The following is a 19,392-nucleotide window of genomic DNA, read 5'->3' as shown; positions in this document are numbered from 1 at the left end:
AAGCATACATCAAGGCAAGTCCAAAGGAAAAGGGAAATAAGCTAGATAGGTTTTAGAATATTAACCATAAGAGGTGGTCAAGCCAGATAATAGAGGAAGGACAAGTGGAAATGGGATCAGATCTCTTGCATTGGACCTTTAAGAAGGGTCTATATGTATTCCAACAATTCTTAAGGAACTTTCTAGGTTGCTGAAGCTTGTCTTGACTAATAGGCCCCTTAGTTCTAGCTATGGGAACAATACTAGAGCATTTAGAGGGGTCCACATCAAGCTTTGGGACAAAAACACTTATTGTCCAAATTGATGACAAAAACGCCCAAACAGGTACTTGTAAAAGCTTCACTTCAGAATATAAACTTATAGAGCTAAGTTTATTTATGTGTGTGTGTGTGTGTGTGTGAAAAAGTATATAATATACATGTAAGATTACGGCTAAAAGAAAAAATAGGGCATTTGAGCAATTCCAACCAAAGGCAATTGATTAAATTGGGTTAAGGGGCAAGGTTAAGGCGTAATAATTTAAGAGGGATAGGATGCCAATGCATTTCTTATTATGTTAACTTAATCCTCAAACGGTTGGACAACTAATAATCAAAAGTTGTTTACTAACACGAGGGTTCAATGTTGATTACACAATGGAGCATATGAAGGGAAAGTTTTTTGAAACCAACAAAGAGCAAAGAAACGTTATAATTGCCAAATAGACTAGAACATATAAATGGACTTACCTAGATAGACCTAAATTGCTCTTTCGAAATAGCATTTTTAAAATATATAATTGTATATAACACTCCAGATAAACAACCGGTATGGTCCAAACATAAACAATTCCTAAGAAAGAACGAAGCGTATCCGAATAGTCTACATTGGTCGAACCATTAGCTTATAGTTTCTCTAACACGATATGAGTACGTAGGTAAGGGACGACACCTCAGGCTATTTGGCATGAAACATCAGATATAGCTGCATATTGACTGGCACAGTGTAGGGTATGTGCCTCAACCGCCATCCAAGTTACGTCGCCCTAGAGCATCATAACCTTATAGCTCTGAGACAAGCCTATCAGCTACCTTTGGGAATAGGCCCTTAGATGGATAACTTTCGGTGGAAGTTAAGATGTGATTTGGTGCTGCCAACGATATACGTGATGATGGAGCATCTACTCCCACTCCTGTGTGCACTAGCGCTGAACTTCAGTCCAAGCTCCAAGGGCTTACTTTCGATGGCTGCTTCCCCAGGTACATACCACCGACACACCACATGCATATGTTGAACTCCTTTCACGCCATCTATGCTCTATACCACTTTGCCATGTCTGTGGTAGTCCCGTCTCTTCTGTGGCTGCTGCAAGACACGTTCTGGCTGCATAGCGGTGTGTAGTAATCGAGTTTTTTGATGCGAACTCAAAGCGTACATTCGAGAATAGCCCTGTCGATAACTTCTTTTGCCTCCTGCTGCAATGCAACCTATATGCGTGCTCACAGATTAATGCTATCACCACTACTGCGGCTAGCTGCATCACCACTCGTCTCCTCTGTGCACCTTCGGTATACCATATATGCACGTAGTGTTCATGGTATCCGTCACGTAAAAATGATAGCCACGGCTATTGTACGCTAGATCCACTACACTATAGTGTTGTAGGTAGCTTGGATTGGCATATGTATTTGCCTAACATCGATCTGACCCGATTGCCTTTTACGAGCAACTGCTAAAGCTACGGCAACGTCACGCTAGAGTGCTATTTCTTTGGTGATGGGTCAAAAATTCTTCACATCTGGTATACTGTGAAGGCACACGTATGAGTTGCTTTCTGGGAATCGGTTCCTACGTTCGGTGTTATTGGGTACTCTCTCTCTTTGTTGGATACGGGTACTGAGCATACGGGATAGAGAAATTATATTCTTTACTTGGTGATCTGTTAGATATGATGTGCCTCAGTTCTCTACTTATGTGGATCGCCTCTGCTCGCTACCCGGCGGATACCATAGTTTGCAGGAACGTCTTGGATCTGCGCCTCAAGCTACTTCTGTAGTGCTAGCGACTTGGTTGGGTAGCCGTTGATCTTCTGTTTCGAAAACTAGTTAGGGAGGACTAGTTAAGGCTCTTAAACGGCATGTTCACATAATTGTGCATGCCCATTGGCATTTAGAGAATCTAGTAAGTTAAATCTCATAACGGCCCCTAAAAAATCCTTGTAAATTTAACCCCCTCAAAATAGGTACTTTAAGGACTTTTATGAAGAGAAAGAAGTTGGAATGTAAAAATTTAATGGTTAAGGGTAAGCAATGGGAATGCGACTTTAAGCAAGATTCTTGTTAAGAAATTTTCATGGTCAAGATCAACTCGGAACTATACAACATGGGTACTCGTTTGAAAGGCCTTGAAAAGAAGAATCTATTGTGACCTTAACTTTAAAGGACGAACTTTGGATTGATGAGATAAACCATTTTGTATGAAAAATACCTCGAAATTTTTTGTTAGGACCACTGAGTGCATAACATAATGGGTTACCGATGGGAATGCAATACCCTTGTTAAGATTAACCTAAACTTAACTCAATCGGTTATGTTAAGATCACTAACATAACCTAACTCGTAGTGGGAATAGGCCCTAAACACGTCAGGAGTGATTAAGGAATGCTTATCTTATATCATCTAACTAACCATCCAACAATTTTATCCACCCATAAGGATAGAATATGCATGGGGAACTATAAGAACCCTCATGGCGTACATTCATTGTGTCTATGCATAAATGTGCAAAAATGTATGTGTCTTGTATGCTAAGTAAAGAGAATATCCAAAAAAATACTCACACCAAAAGAATTTCTTAACATAGAATTATGAAGGCACATAAGAGATTATATGACATAGGAATTTGAAAACATAGAGAACTTAAATTTACAACAGAAAATTAATCACATAGGACAATATATCTCACAAAAATTATGCTTTAAATATTAATCTTAAGGAAAATATACCCTTAAGAATGTCCCTTTAAAAAATCTTAACCGTGATGTGCATAGGATGTGTGTTAAGTATGCAACCATAAGTATGTGTGTGTATCATAAGACATAATTCTACTAGAAAGTAGGCTAAATGTATAAACAAACCAAAATCGTTGTTGGCAACCCTATAACCTAAGTAAAAGAATGAACAAAATGTTTAGAGTTCATCACTCATAAACAAATTATTAGCAAAAACATTTTCTTCAAAGACGTTACACTCGCAATCGTTAAGTCAATAAATGAAGTCTCCATGTATATTTCGTCCATCAAAGTAATGGCTCCCTGCCACAATAGACAGACACGTACAATTTGAAACAAACGTTAGTAAAAGTGTAAGACCCATGGTTAGCTTTGCATATTAAAAATAATACTACGAAATAAGTGGATATGTGCATAATGTGTGTTCATGTGTCTATAGTTGAGTGTAAAAGGTGTGGGTCTGAATGTATGTGAACTGAAGTGTGTGTGTGTGTGTGTGTGTGTATACCGGTGTATCTAAATAGATGTGTACGCGCACGTGTGTGTGTGGTGTAAAGGACTAGATGTACGTGCATGCATGCGTGCGTCCGTGCATGGAGTGCATGCGTGTGCATGTATGTGCACGTGCATGTACTTTTTTGTAAATGTGTGCACGGGTGTGTGCACACCCCTGCACACACCCGTGCACGCGCAAGTGTGTGTGTGTGGAGTATATTGGTGTATATAAATGGATGTGTGTGTGCACGAGCACACGCGCGTGTGTGGAGGGAGATGTATAGGACTAGATGTACATGCGTGCATGGAGTGCGTGCATGCGTTGAGTGCATGTGTGCATGTGTAAGCGTGCACGCGCACGTGTGTATGAGGGAGGCTGTGTGTGTGTGTTTGTGTGTAAAGTTTTTTGTAAATGTGTGTGCATGCGTCACAGAGAGAGAGAGAGAGGGGGGGGGGAGGAGGGAGGGAGAGAGAGATGTATTAACGTCTGCAAGAGGAATTAGGAAAAAAGGGAGCTCATGTTGGGGCCTTAAGAGAAATTCACGATTGCTTCATATTTATTTCCTCTAAAACAATAAAATATGACATAACCCCACTAATGTACGGTGCAGAATTTGGTATTTCTGACATCACTAGTGCGTCCAAAACCCTTGAAAAAGCTTTTGAAATGCCGAAAACAAGTCCCTGGAGGCCCGGAAAAGGCCAAATAGGCCCGGGAAGCAACATGTTCAAATGAAAGCGATTTGACAGGTTGGACCCGGTCCAACCTATCAAATCACTTTCATTTGAACAGGTTGCTTCTCGATACTTTTTTGCCTTTTTCATGCCTCCTAGGGCCAATTTTTGGCGTTTCAAAAGCTTTTCCGAGGGTTTTGTCCCGCTCCAAACGCACCGATGATGTCACAAATACCAAATTTTGCACCTACATCAAATATAATAAAGTAGCTCAAGTGTCCTCATTGAATGCAAACTTGATCGTATTTCTTTATTTTCCTTTTCCTAAAATTTTCAACGTTACGTTGACCCTCCTTTGATTGGTAGAGGGCTATTTTCTTTTTTTGCTAAAAGGCCTCAACATGAGCTCCCTTTTTTCCTAATGTCTCACGGGCCTATGAGACAAAGTGTAAAACCAAAAGGTAACTCATATAAGCCACTGAGGGTTGAAGCAAAGGGTTCACTATGACCCTTGCTGAAAACTGAAAGCTAAAAACACCTATTTCATTAATTTTGGACTTTTTGTGTTGTTTTTGGATGAAGCCCAAAAATCCTTCCCAAATGAAAACTTCACTTTATGAAAATATCCTTTCCAAATCAAAATTTTACTTTCTAAAAAGTTTCTTCCCAAATCAAAAGTTCACTTTGTGGCACTGTCATATTCACATAAAAATATTGTTTTTTCAATCTATACTTTTGCACCAACATGCAAGAATTTGAAATAATCCTATATTAGAAATTCTAGCTATATCTAAGTTATTTGTTAATTTAATTATTTTTAATATTTTTCCTTGACGTTTTTCCTTCCCAAATCAAAAGTTCACTTTGTGGCTCTATCATATTCACATACAAATATTGTTTTTTCAATCTATACTTTTGCACCAACATGCAAGAATTTGAAATAATCCTATATTAGAAATTCTAGCTATTCTAAGTTATTTGTTAATTTAATTATTTTTAATATTTTTCCTTGACGTTTTTCGTTGACGTGATAAATTTATAAATCCATGAAAGGAGACTTAAATCTTTCATGAAAATAACATTGTCACTCGGCAATATGCACAAAATTTAACAAAACTTTTAATAAATAGAAAGAAGACATGATGCCATAAGACCAAAGAGGGATAATAGCAATTGTAGCTTTATGTATATGATTACATTGAGAGACGTTGCTCTTAGCTAGAGTCTTTATATCCAAAATGATATAGATTGAACATATGTTTACAATTTAAATTGTTGCTCTTAAAGAGCCTCAATTCGTGCCATCTGCATAATTTGACACCCCATTGTCTTATTGCTCAATGTCACGACAGTCCCTTGCCAGTTGCCATCTGCATAATTTGACCTAGGCTTGTCTTGCCAAGCCTTGCCCCTTGGGTGCATTGACTCCCCATTGTCTTATTGCTCAATGCGATAGTCCCTTGCTAGGTGCCATCTGCATTAACTCCCTGTTGTCTTGCTAAGCCTTGACCCTTGGGTGACATCCAGTGCAAAATACAGGTGCCATCTGCATTAACTCCCACAAGTTATCTTGCCAAGCCTTGCCCCTTGGGTGCATTGACTCCCCATTGTCTTATTGCTCAATGTGATAGTCCCTTGCCAGGTGCCATCTACATTAACTCCCTATTGTCTTGGCAAGCCTTGACCCTTGGGTGACATCCAGTGCATATTTTGACTCTCATTTGACATACGAGGTGATGACTCTGATTATAAATGTCTTGGATTGGCTCTTTGCCTAGTACCCAAATAAAATCCTTCAATGGACTTCAATACAAAGCTTTAATCATGGACATTCTTCATTTGCGCTGTCTCCTTCTACTTCCTCCATGGCGAGCATCCTTAAAAATTTGTGTATATGCAAAATAGTTTGCTGTGGTATTTTCATTTTTCCTTCTACCTCATATCCCATGTGCTTCTTTGATTTCTTTGCCCTTGAATGCCAAGACACTATGATTGTCTCCGTCGAAACTTGAGAGACTGCTTCATCATTTGGGACCCACTCCTTCATTATACAATTAGTATATAATGTGTTGTTATCCATATTCTCCTTCCTGCCCTTTGGCTCATACCATACCGCTGTAAATGTTGTAGCTCTCCCTTGGTCATCTCTTTGCACATCAACTACTTTTGCAACCCAAAACTTCACATTCTCATATTCATCATCCGCCGATGGCCGAACCACAATAAAACAATCGACCTCTATATCTACTTGTGGCATAAACTCTCTCTTCTTCGGTCCACAATATGGACGTGGGAGTAATGATACAAATTCATTTTCAAAGACTGGAGCTGGGCGCAAATCGTTATGAACATTTGGCCAAAACATATTGCATTCTTCCTTGACATCCTTTGAGCCTCGCATTCTCTCAAGGTCCTTTATTAAATTTCGTGTCTTGTTAATTACAGTGGTAGTGTGTTCTCTCCAAGTAGGCTTCGAATCAGGATATCTCCGGAGCATTTCCTCTTTGTATGTAATAAATGCTTTTAATCCATCTATTTCACAATTAGACCTCTCATTAAATTCTTGTATAGGAGCCCATGTTGGATACCTTTCCTTGCTGGGAATTGAAGTTAAGAGACTGTAAGGTTCTTCAGGTTCCCATTTTGTATCATGAGAATACTGTTGCCATTGCATTACGGGTTTTTCATCTTTAAAAAAAAAACGAAAGTAGTGTGGATTGGTATGACCTGTCAATGCATCACCACCCGTTTATATGAAAGGTAGAATGAAGCTCTTCCAATCATACATTCTTTCGAGCCTCTCACATACTGTACTTTCCTTACGACCACCAACTTGCCTGCCACATCTTCTTACCAAGTCATCTATTGTCTCCACATCCTTGCATTTAAGCTCCCTTGAGACTGTGCTAAAAACCTGATCGATATCCTCATGTGTATGCCCAACATACAAAAATCCACATTCGACCTCATTGAAGATTCGATGAGCAACTAGCATGGAGCAGAATGCAAACATGAGTACATTCTTATTTTCTCGCCAGCAATTATCAGCTTGTATTCTCAAAGTCGGTGGCAGGCGACCTTTTTCTGCATGTACATTGCGAATTGCCTTCATAATAGATGTTACAACTTGATTGCTATCATGTAGATGCAAGGAATCAATCCATATATCTGCAAAGAACTTAATTCCATGCACTAACACTCCACATAGATGTGTCTTTAGAAAGTGCTTTCCTTGTAATTTAGGTGGAGTGGCCCAACAAAACGAGGCAATGTTGTTGTATTCTGATCCATGCCATCTACAATAAGGCACATGTAGTCATCAGGATGCGAAATAGCTTGCTCCTTCCAAAATGCATATTTTTGTCTGGAATGTCGAATAAAGTCATGATGAGATTTTCGGTTTTTTTTGTATAATTCCCTTTGATTTGGACATGTTGCACTCTCAATCGCTCACTTTAAATCATCACAGACATTGCACTTTGACATTTTTTGCCTCCTTGGGATTTTAACATATCCAAAGTTCTTCTTCCAAAGAGTATACAAAGTATGAGAAGAAGCTACGGCATCCCCTCTTTGCCTTTGCTTTTCTGCAATAGAGTCAAATACTTCGAGCTTTGTCAAGCCCATTGGAAGGTGCATTTCAGTGATCGCGTCACCGTTAGGGAGTTTGGTAGATATATGGGGTTGAGGCAAAGCATTTTCATGTATGAAGTCTTGCAAAATTGCTGCTGCCCTGACAGTTGAGATTCTTGATTTGGACCTTCCTCTATTACCGTGAATGCTAAATTTGTTGCCGCCCTTTGCCTTGGTGACTAAATCCCAATATGTGCCATGGGATAATCCAGTAATATTGCGATATGCCTTATTGCAAATCCTTTTTCCATTTACGAGAGGTTTTACCTTTTGTCTTGAACTTAGCCTTTTATTGCCATTCTGAAGAAAGCAAGAGAGACTTGTGAGAAGGTATTCATTTCTTTCGCTTCCCCTTCTTTGCCACACGTGTCCTCTACATTCCCTGATGTCTGCAAGATCAATGAAGCGCATACATCTTCGCTTGGAACATAGATATCCCAATGCATTTAACATGTTCTCCTCCTTCATTACTCTCTTCCTCTTTGGTTGCTTTTGTGGATCTGCCTGGATTCTCTTTCTCTTCATGCATATGTATGACCGTTTTCGTTCCTCGTGCACATTGTTATCTGTATTTATGCACTTCTTCTCCTCACATTTGTTTGTAACCAAGCATCCATGATTGGTCGTTGCATCCTTGTTCATATCACAATCAAAGTTAAATACTGAATAATCCTCTGTTGATCTCATCCTCGTTTTTAACATACTCTTAGGACCATTCAATGAATTCAATATTCTACGAGAGTATTGAGAACCTTGAAACTCTTCCACTCCTGAGAGAACATCACTCATTGGGACATCTTGCATGGCTTTCACAAATCCACAACCTTGATTGACACCAGGTTTGTTAATATGCATGAACTCATCCACACTTGACAAGACATCGCTATCGAAACCTTTGCCCTTCTCACTGTGCAAGAATTCATCCACCCCAGATAAGGCTTCGCTTCTAAAATCATTTTGTTTGTTGGAACCAATAAACTCATCCACTCCAGATAAGATGTCACTTCTATAATTGAGTATATTGAAATCATCCACATTTGAAGTGATAGAGCCTGGCACATGGGCACGCTTTTTAGGTCCTTTGATATTGTAGTATACGTTGTCTTTATCATTGAAAACCACGTGCCTCTTTCTCATGTTTAAAAATTGCATGCTCCATCTCATATTCTTGCCTACCTCATAGTAGGGATCACATAAGGATGTTATGTTATCAACCATACCATCATCAGTGACTTTTAGAATCCTCATCCGCGCAAATGACCATTGCTCCACTTGTTCAAATCCCAATACTTCACCTTCTGCTACAATCTTATTTGCAAATGATCTCATTTGTAAAATGTCCCCTATAGTAAAATCCAAGGTGGTGCACTTTGTATTCTTGATAATGTCTGTTGCATAAGTCTCATCTTTGTCCCATGCTATAAATGATTTGTTGGATGTATTGTAGGGCATAACATCTCCAAGTGTTTCCATATCTCCACATTTATACTTTAGCTCAACATGTGCGCTAAGAATCTTTGATACAGTAACTGCCACCTTATCTTCGCCAAGTCTTCGAAAGTGGCAAAGTGAATTAGGATCACTATCATGGATTGTAGCAAATGCAACTACTTCTCTTTTGCTACATAAAATCACATCCATCCCTGGAACAAAATCTATAGCCATCTCCTTTGTGAGAGTCCTTCGCAAGCAAGCTGCAGTGGCAACAATTACATAAATATTAGTCTTTTTTTAATAATCTACTTATTTATTATAATTCTTAATTAGTACTTAATTTATTAGTGGGAGAAGTTATCCGATCAAGTACTCATCAGATGGACATGCCAAGTTATCCTTTGCATGGTCAATCAAGCATTAAATACTATTTTTGCTCTAGTGTCATGCACATCCGTAAAAAAACATGAGCCTACTAGGTACGTTATCCAATCAAGCACTAATGGGATGCGGGTGCCACTTTGCATGTAAGTCAATTCCACCTAGTTGAGGTGTACAAAAAGTGTTGTGCCCATCAGATATGCTTTGCATTGTCCATCGAGCATTATGCACATCCGTAAAAAAAAACACGCTGCTAGGTGTGTTATCCGATCAAGTACTTATGCGATGGGAATGCCACTTTGCATGTAAGTCAATTCCACCTAGTTGAAGGTGTGTGCAAAGTATTGTGCCCATCCAATATGCTTTGCATTGTCGATCAAGCATAACACACTGTTTCTGCCTTACTGTCATGCACAACCATATAAAAACACGGCCATAGGTGTGTTATTCAAATAAGTACTTATCAGATGGGGGCTCCACTTTGCACGCAAGTCCGTTTTAACTACGTTGAGGTGCGTGCAAATTATTGTCACCATCGGATATGATTTGCATGGTCGATCACGCATTATACACCATTTTTTCCCTAATGATATGCACATTCGCACAAAAACACGCCATTAGGTGTGTTATCTGACCAAGTACTTATCGGATGGGTGTGCCTCATTGAGAACATTTCAATACCACCTAGGTTGAGGCGTACAAAAAGTTTTGTGCCCATTGGATATCCTTTGCATGGTCAATCGAGCATTAAATACTATTTTTACTCTAGTGTCATGCACATCCGTCAAAAAACACGCTGCTAGGTATGTTATCCAATCAAGCACTTATGGGATGGGTGTGCCACTTTGCATGTAAGTTGATTATACCTAGTTGAAGGTGTGTGCAAAGTATTGTGCCCATCGAATATGCTTTGCATTGTCGATCAAGCATAAAACACCGTTTTTGTCTTAGTGTCATGCACATTCGTCAAAAAACGCAGTCCTAGATGTGTTATTCAAACTAGTACTTATCGGATGGGGGCTCTAGTTTGCACGCAAGTCTGTTTCAACTAGGTTGAGGTGTGTGCAAAGTATTGTCACCATCGGATATGATTTGCATGGTCGATCACGCATTATACACCGTTTTTCCCCTAGTGGTATGCACATCCGCAAAAAAACACGCCCTTAGGTATGTTATCTGACCAAGTACTTATCGGATGGGTGTACCTCTTTGACAACATTTTAATACCACCTAGGTTGAGGTATAAGATAAGTATTATGCCCATCGGATATGCTTTGCATGGTCGATCGAGCATTAAATACCATTTTTGCCTTAGTGCCATGCACATCCGTAAAAAAACACGCTGCTAGGTGTGTTATCCGATCAAGAACTTATGCGATGGGAACGCCACTTTGCATGTAAGTCAATTACACCTATTTGAAGGTGTGTTCAAAGTATCGTGCCCATCCGATATGCTTTGCATGGTTGATCGAGCATTAAATACCATTTTTGATGCACATCCGTAAAAAAACACGCTGCTAGGTGTGTTATCTGATCAAGCACTTATGCGATGGGCGTGCCACTTTGCATGTAAGTCAATTACACCTAGTTGAAGGTGTGTGCAAAGTATTGTGTTCATCGGATATGCTTTGCATTGTCGATCAAGCATAACACACCGATTCTGCCTTAGTGTCATGCACAACCGTATAAAAACACGGCCATAGGTGTGTTATTCAAATAAGTACTTATCAGATGGGGGATCCACTTTGCACGCAAGTTCGTTTTAACTACGTTGAGGTGCATGCAATGTATTGTCACCATTGGATATGATTTGCATGGTCGATCACGCATTATACACCATTTTTTTCCTAATGATATGCACATCCGCAAAAAAACACGCCATTAGGTGTGTTATTTGACCAAGTACTTATCGGATGGGTGTGCCTCATTAAGAACATTTCAATACCACCTAGGTTGAGGCGTACAAAAAGTTTTGTGCCCATCGGATATCATTTGCATGGTCGATCGAGCATTAAATACTTTTTTTACTCTAGTGTCATGCACATCCGTCAAAAAACACGCTGCTAGGTATGTTATCCGATCAAGCACTTATGGGATGGGCGTGCCACTTTGCATGTAAGTCTATTCCATAAGGTTGAAGGTGTGTGCAAAGTATCGTGCCCATCGGATATGCTTTCCATGGTCGATCGAGCATTAAATACCATTTTTGCCTTAGTACCATGCACATCCGTAAAAAAACACGCTGCTAGGTGTGTTATCTAAACAAGCACTTATACGATGGGCGTGCCACTTTTCATGTAAGTTAATTCCACCTAGTTGAAGGTGTGTGCAAAGTATTGTGCCCATCAGATATGCTTTGCATTGTCGATCAAGCATAACACACCGTTTTTGCCTTAGTGTCATGCACAACCATATAAAAACACAGCCATAGGTGTGTTATTCAAATAAGTACTTATCAGATGGGGGCTCCACTTTGCACGCAAGTCTATTTTAACTACATTGAGGTGCGTGCAAAGTATTGTCACCATCGAATATGATTTGCATGGTCGATCACGCATTATACACCATTTTTTTCCTAATGATATGCACATCCGCAAAAAAACACGCCATTAGGTGTGTTATCTGACCAAGTACTTATCGAATGCATGTGCCTCATTGAGAACATTTCAATACCACCTAGGTTAAGGCGTATGAAAAGTCTTGTGCCCATTGGATATGCTTTGCATGGTCGATCGAGCATTAAGAACTATTTTTGCTCTAGTGTCATGCACATCCGTCAAAAAACACGCTGCTAGGTATGTAATCCAATCAAGCACTTATGGGATGCACGTGCTGCTTTGCATATAAGTCTATTCCACCTATTTGAAGGTGTGTGCAAAGTATCGTGCCCATCGGATATGCTTTGCATGGTGGATCGAGCATTAAATACCATTTTTGCCTTAGTGCCATGCACATCCGTAAAAAAACATGCTGCTAGGTGTGTTATCTGACCAATTACTTATCGGATGGGTGTGCCTCATTGCGAACATTTCAATACCACCTAGGTTGAGGCGTACGAAAAGTTTTGTGCCCATCGGATATGCTTTGCATGGTTGATCGAGCATTAAATACTATTTTTGCTCTAATGTCATGCACATCCGTCAAAAAACACGCTGCTAGGTATGTTATCCGATCAAGAACTTATGGGATGGGCGTGCCACTTTGCATGTAAGTTGATTCCACCTAGTTGAAGGTGTGTGCAAAGTATTGTGCCCATCGGATATGCTTTGCATTGTCGATCAAGCATAAAACACCGTTTTTGCCTTGGTGTCATGCACAACCATGAAAAACACAGTCCTAGGTGTATTATTCAAACTAGTACTTATCGGATGGGGGCTCCAGTTTGCACGCAAGTCCATTTCCACTAGCTTGAGGTGTGTGCAAAGTATTGTCACCATCGGATATGATTTGCATGGTTGATCACGCATTATACACCGTTTTTTTCCTAGTGGTATGCACATCCGCAAAAAAACACGCCCTTAGGTATGTTATCTGACCAAGTACTTATCGGATGGGTGTGCCTCTTTGACAACATTTTAATACCACCTAGGTTGAGGTATGAGAAAAGTATTATGCCCATCGGATATGCTTTGCATGGTCGATCGAGCATTAAATACCATTTTTGCCTTAGTGCCATGCACATCCGTAAAAAAACACGCTCCTAGGTGTGTTATCCGATCAAGCACTTATGCGATGGGAATGCCACTTTGCATGTAAGTCAATTCCACCTATTTGAAAGTATGTGCAAAGTATTGTGCCCATCAGATATCCTTTGCATGGTCAATCGAGCATTAAATACTATTTTTACTCTAGTGTCATGCACATCCGTCAAAAAACACGCTGCTAGGTATGTTATCCAATCAAGCACTTATGGGATGGGCGTGCCACTTTGCATGTAAGTTGATTCTACCTAGTTGAAGGTGTGTGCAAAGTATTGTGCCCATCGGATATGCTTTGCATTGTCGATCAAGCATAAAACACCGTTTTTGCCTTGGTGTCATGCACATTCGTCAAAAAACGCAGTCCTAGCTGTGTTATTCAAACTAGTACTTATCGGATGGGGGCTCCAGTTTGCACGCAAGTCTGTTTCAACTAGGTTGAGGTGTGTGCAAAGAATTGTCACCATCGGATATGATTTGCATGGTCGATCACGCATTATACGCCGTTTTTTCCCTAGTGGTATGCACATCCGCAAAAAAACACGCCCTTAGGTATGTTATCTGACCAAGTACTTATCAGATGGGTGTGCCTCTTTGACAACATTTTAATACGACCTAAGTTGAGGTATAGGAAAAGTATTATACCCATCGGATATGCTTTGCATGGTCGATCGAGCATTAAATACCATTTTTGCCTTAGTGCCATGCACATCCGTAAAAAAACACGCTGCTAGGTGTGTTATCCGATCAAGCACTTATGCGATGGGAATGCCACTTTGCATGTAAGTCAATTCCACCTAGTTGAAGGTGTGTGCAAAGTATCGTGCCAATCAGATATGCTTTGCATGGTCGATCGAGCATTAAATACCATTTTTGCCTTAGTGCCATGCACATCCGTAAAAAAACACACTTCTACGTGTGTTATCTGATCAAGCACTTATGCGATGGGCGTGCCACTTTTCATGTAAGTCAATTCCACCTAGTTGAAGGTGTGTGCAAAGTATTGTGCCCATCGGATATGCTTTGCATGGTCGATCGACCATTAAATACTATTTTTGCTCTAGTGTCATGCACATCCGTAAAAAAACACGCTGATAGGTATGTTATCCAATCAAGCACTTATGGGATGGGCGTGCCACTTTTCATGTAAGTCAATTCCACCTGGTTAAAGGTGTGTGCAAAGTATTGTGCCCATCGGATATGCTTTGCATGGTTGATCGAGCATTAAATACCATTTTTGCCTTAGTGCCATGCACATCCGTAAAAAAACACGCTGCTAGGTGTGTTATCTAATCAAGAACTTATGCGATGGGCGTGCCACTTTGCATGTAAGTTAATTCCACCTAGTTAAAGGTGTGTGCAAAGTATTGTGCCCATCGGATATGCTTTGCATTGTCGATCAAGCATAAAACACCGTTTTTGCCTTGGTGTCATGCACAACCATGAAAAAACACGGTCCTAGGTATGTTATTCAAACTAGTACTTATCGGATGGGGGCTCCCGTTTGCACGCAAGTCTGTTTCAACTAGGTTGAGGTGTGTGCAAAGTATTGTCACCATCGGATATGATTTGCATGGTCGATCACGCATTATACACCGTTTTTTCCCTAGTGGTATGCACATCCGCAAAAAAACACGCCCTTAGGTATGTTATCTGACCAAGTACTTATCGGATGGGTATGCCTCTTTGACAACATTTTAATACGACCTAAGTTGAGGTATAGGAAAAGTATTATGCCCATCGGATATGCTTTGCATGGTCGATCGAGCATTAGATACCATTTTTGCCTTAGTGCCATGCACATCCGTAAAAAAACACACTTCTACGTGTGTTATCTGATCAAGCACTTATGCGATGGGCGTGCCACTTTTCATGTAAGTCAATCCCACCTAGTTGAAGGTGTGTGCAAAGTATTGTGCCCATCGGATATGCTTTGCATGGTCGATCGACCATTAAATACAATTTTTGCTCTAGTGTCATGCACATCCGTAAAAAAACACGCTGATAGGTATGTTATCCAATCAAGCACTTATGGGATGGGCGTGCCACTTTGCATGTAAGTCAATTCCACCTAGTTAAAGGTGTGTGCAAAGTATTGTGCCCATCGGATATGCTTTGCATGGTTGATCGAGCATTAAATACCATTTTTGCCTTAGTGCCATGCACATCCGTAAAAACACACGCTGCTAGGTGTGTTATCTCATCAAGCACTTATGCAATGGGCATGGCACTTTGCATGTAAGTTAATTCCACGTAGTTGAAGATGTGTGCAAAGTATTGTGCCCATCGGATATGCTTTGCATTGTCAATCAAGCATAAAACACCGTTTTTGCCTTAGTGTCATGCACAACCATGAAAAAACACGGTCCTAGGTATGTTATTCAAACTAGTACTTATCGGATGGGGGCTCCAGTTTGCACGCAAGTCTGTTTCAACTAGGTTGAGGTGTGTGCAAAGTATTGTCACCATCGAATATGATTTGCATGGTCGATCACGCATTATACACCGTTTTTTCCCTAGTGGTATGCACATCCGCAAAAAAACACGCCCTTAGGTATGTTATCTGACCAAGTACTTGTCGGATGGGTGTGCCTCTTTGACAACATTTTAATACAACCTAAGTTGAGGTATAAGAAAAGTATTATGCCCATCGGATATGCTTTGCATGGTCGATCGAGCATTAAATACCATTTTTGCCTTAGTGCCATGCACATCCGTAAAAAAACACGCTGCTAGGTGTGTTATTCGATCAAGCACTTATGCGATGGGAATGCCACTTTGCATGTAAGTCAATTCCACCTAGTTGAAGGTGTGTGCAAAGTATCGTGCCCATCGGATATGCTTTGCATGGTCAATCGAGCATTAAATTCCATTTTTGCCTTAGTGCCATGCACATCCGTAAAAAAACACGCTGCTAGGTGTGTTATCTGATCAAGCACTTATGCGATGGGCGTGCCACTTTGCATGTAAGTCAATTCCACCTAGTTGAAGGTGTGTGCAAAGTAGCGTGCCCATCGAATATGCTTTGCATTGTCGATCAAGCATAACACACTGTTTTTGCCTTAGTGTCATGCACAACCATATAAAAACACGGCCATAGGTGTGTTATTCAAATAAATACTTATCAAATGGGGGCTCCACTTTGCACGCAAGTCCGTTTTAACTACATTGAGGTGCGTGCAAAGTATTGTCACCATCGAATATGATTTGCATGGTCAACCACGCATTATACATCATTTTTTCCCTAATGATATGCACATTCGCAAAAAAACACGCCATTAGGTGTGTTATCTGACCAAGTACTTATCGGATGGGTGTGCCTCATTGAGAACATTTCAATACCACCTAGGTTGAGGCATACGAAAAGTTTTGTGCCCATCAGATATCCTTTGCATGGTCGATCGAGCATTAAATTCTATTTTTACTCTAGTGTCATGCACATCCGTCAAAAAACACGCTGCTAGGTATGTTATCCGATCAAGCACTTATGGGATGGGCGTGCCACTTTTCATGTAAGTCGATTCTACCTAGTTGAAGGTGTGTGCAAAGTATTGTGCCCATCGGATATGCTTTGGATTGTCGATCAAGCATAAAACACCGTTTTTGTCTTAGTGTCATGCACATTCGTAAAACAACGCAGTCCTAGATGTGTTATTCAAACTAGTACTTATCGGATGGGGGCTCTAGTTTGCACGCAAGTCCGTTTCAACTAGGTTGAGGTGTGTGCAAAGTATTGTCACCTTCGGATATGATTTGCATGGTTGATCAAGCATAACACACCGTTTTGGCCTTAGTGTCATGCACAACCATATAAAAACACGGCCATAGGTGTGTTATTCAAATAAGTACTTATCAGATGGGAGCTCAACTTTGCACGCAAGTCCGTTTTAAATACATTGAGGTGTGTGCAAAGTATTGTGACCATCGGATATGATTTGCATGGTCGATCACGCATTATACACCATTTTTTCCCTAGTGGTATGCACATCTGCAAAAAACACGCCCTTGGGTATGTTATCTGACCAAGTACTTATCGGATGGGTGTGCCTCTTTGACAACATTTTAATACCAACTAGGTTGAGGTTTAGGAAAAGTATTATGCCCATCGGATATGCTTTGCATGGTCGATCGAGCATTAAATACCATTTTTGCCTTAGTGCCATGCACATCCGTAAAAAAACACGCTGCTAGGTGTGTTATCCGATCAAGAACTTATGCGATGGGAATGCCACTTTGCATGTAAGTCAATTCCACCTAGTTGAAGGTGTGTGCAAAGTATGGTGCCCATCGGATATGCTTTGCATGGTCGATCGAGCATTAAATTCCATTTTTGCCTTAGTGCCATGCACATCCGTAAAAAAACACGCTGCTAGGTGTGTTATCTGATCAAGCACTTATGCGATGGGCGTGCCACTTTGCATGTAAGTCAATTCCACCTAGTTGAAGGTGTGTGCAAAGTATCGTGCCCATCGGATATGCTTTGCATTGTCGATCAAGCATAACACACTGTTTTTGCCTTAGTGTCATGCACAACCATATAAAAACACGGCCATAGGTGTGTTATTCAAATAAATACTTATCAGATGGGGGCTCCACTTTGCACGCAAGTCCGTTTTAACTACGTTGAGGTGCGTGCAAAGTATTGTCACCATCGGATATGATTTGCATGGTCGATCACGCATTATACATCATTTTTTCCCTAATGATATGCACATTCGCAAAAAAACACGCCATTAGGTGTGTTATCTGACCAAGTACTTATCAGATGGGTGTGCCTCATTGAGAACATTTCAATACCACCTAGGTTGAGGCGTACGAAAAGTTTTGTGCCCATGAGATATCCTTTGCATGGTCGATCGAGCATTAAATACTATTTTTACTCTAGTGTCATGCACATCCGTCAAAAAACACGCTGCTAGGTATGTTATAGGATCAAGCACTTATGGGATGGGCATGCCACTTTGCATGTAAGTCTATTCTACCTAGTTGAAGGTGTGTGCAAAGTATTGTGCCCATCGGATATGCTTTGCATTGTCGATCAAGCATAAAACACCGTTGTTGCCTTAGTGTCATGCACAATCGTCAAAAAACACGATCGTAGGTGTATTTTTCAAACAAGTACTTATCGGATGGGGATGCCACTTTGCACACAAGTCAATACTGCCTAGGTTGAGGAACGTGTAAAGTCTTGTGTCCATTGGATATGCTTTGCATAGTCTGTCTCACATGATACACCATTTTGTTGCTAGTGTTATGCACAATCGTCGTTAAATACATAGGAGGTGTGTTATCCGAACAAGTACTTATGAGATGGGTGCACCACTTTGTATGCAAGTCAATAAGACCTAGGTTGAGGAGTGTACAAAGTTTTGTGCCCATTGGAGAAATGTAGATGCGATAATATTAGAAAATTCTCGGTATATGTATATGTGTATAGCAAGTGAGTAATGGGAAGTGGAAGTGGGAATGAGGAGGGAGGAGTGGAATAGGATAGGGAAGTAATAAGGGTGTATGATAATAAGTATAAAAAATAGTATAATAATATATTAATAGTTTTTAAATGGCAAGTGAGTAATGGGAAGTGGAAGTGAGAGTGGGGAGGGAAGAATGGAATGGGAGAGGGGAAGGTAATAGGGGAGTAGGCTAATAAGGGAGTGAAATGAGTGAGGAAGTTAATAGGGGATGAAAAAGAGGAGGGTGAGATAGGAAAATATGGGATTTTGGGAAATGGGAGGAGTATGGGACGTGGTGGAAATGTGGGATGGAAGTGGTGGCAATGGGGAGGAAGAAGAAATGGATGGATGGGAGGAGGGCTAATGGATGAGGGATGGGGGTTCAATAGGAGAGGGGGAGTAATGGGAGCCAATGGGAGAGGAGATAAATGAAAAGCCAATAGGAGAGAGGGGAGGAATGGAAAGCCAATAGGAGAGGAGGAGGAAAACCTAATTTTTCTTATATATAGTCTTCCTTCTTCATTCATTCTCCCCTCATTTCATTCACTGAAGCAAGAAAGAAAGAAAGCAAGGACGATCAAGAGAGCAAGGAAGGAAGAGCAAGAAAGCAAGAAAGAGCAAACTTACAAACTTT

At 40.4% G+C, this 19,392-nt stretch overlaps 1 protein-coding gene across 1 annotated transcript in view; it reads right to left on the bottom strand.

The window, feature by feature from the left end:
• Positions 1 to 3,219: 3,219 nt before the first annotated feature.
• Positions 3,220 to 19,392, bottom strand: part of LOC147896308 (uncharacterized) — a 111,990-nt gene continuing 95,817 nt past the window's right edge. Inside the window, exon 9 of the mRNA XM_087382925.1 lies at positions 3,220 to 3,292. The gene's annotated coding sequence lies outside the window, so the exon portion shown is untranslated. The remainder of the gene's footprint in view (positions 3,293 to 19,392) is intronic.

The sequence above is a fragment of the Dipteris shenzhenensis genome, chromosome 12 (genome assembly GCF_047967505.1).
Source record: "Dipteris shenzhenensis isolate YYH24624 ecotype China chromosome 12, Dip_SZ_1.0, whole genome shotgun sequence".
Classification (NCBI taxonomy): Eukaryota; Viridiplantae; Streptophyta; class Polypodiopsida; order Gleicheniales; family Dipteridaceae; genus Dipteris; species Dipteris shenzhenensis.
The sequence above is the reverse complement of the archived record's forward strand: the minus strand, read 5'-3'. Positions and strand labels throughout refer to the sequence as shown.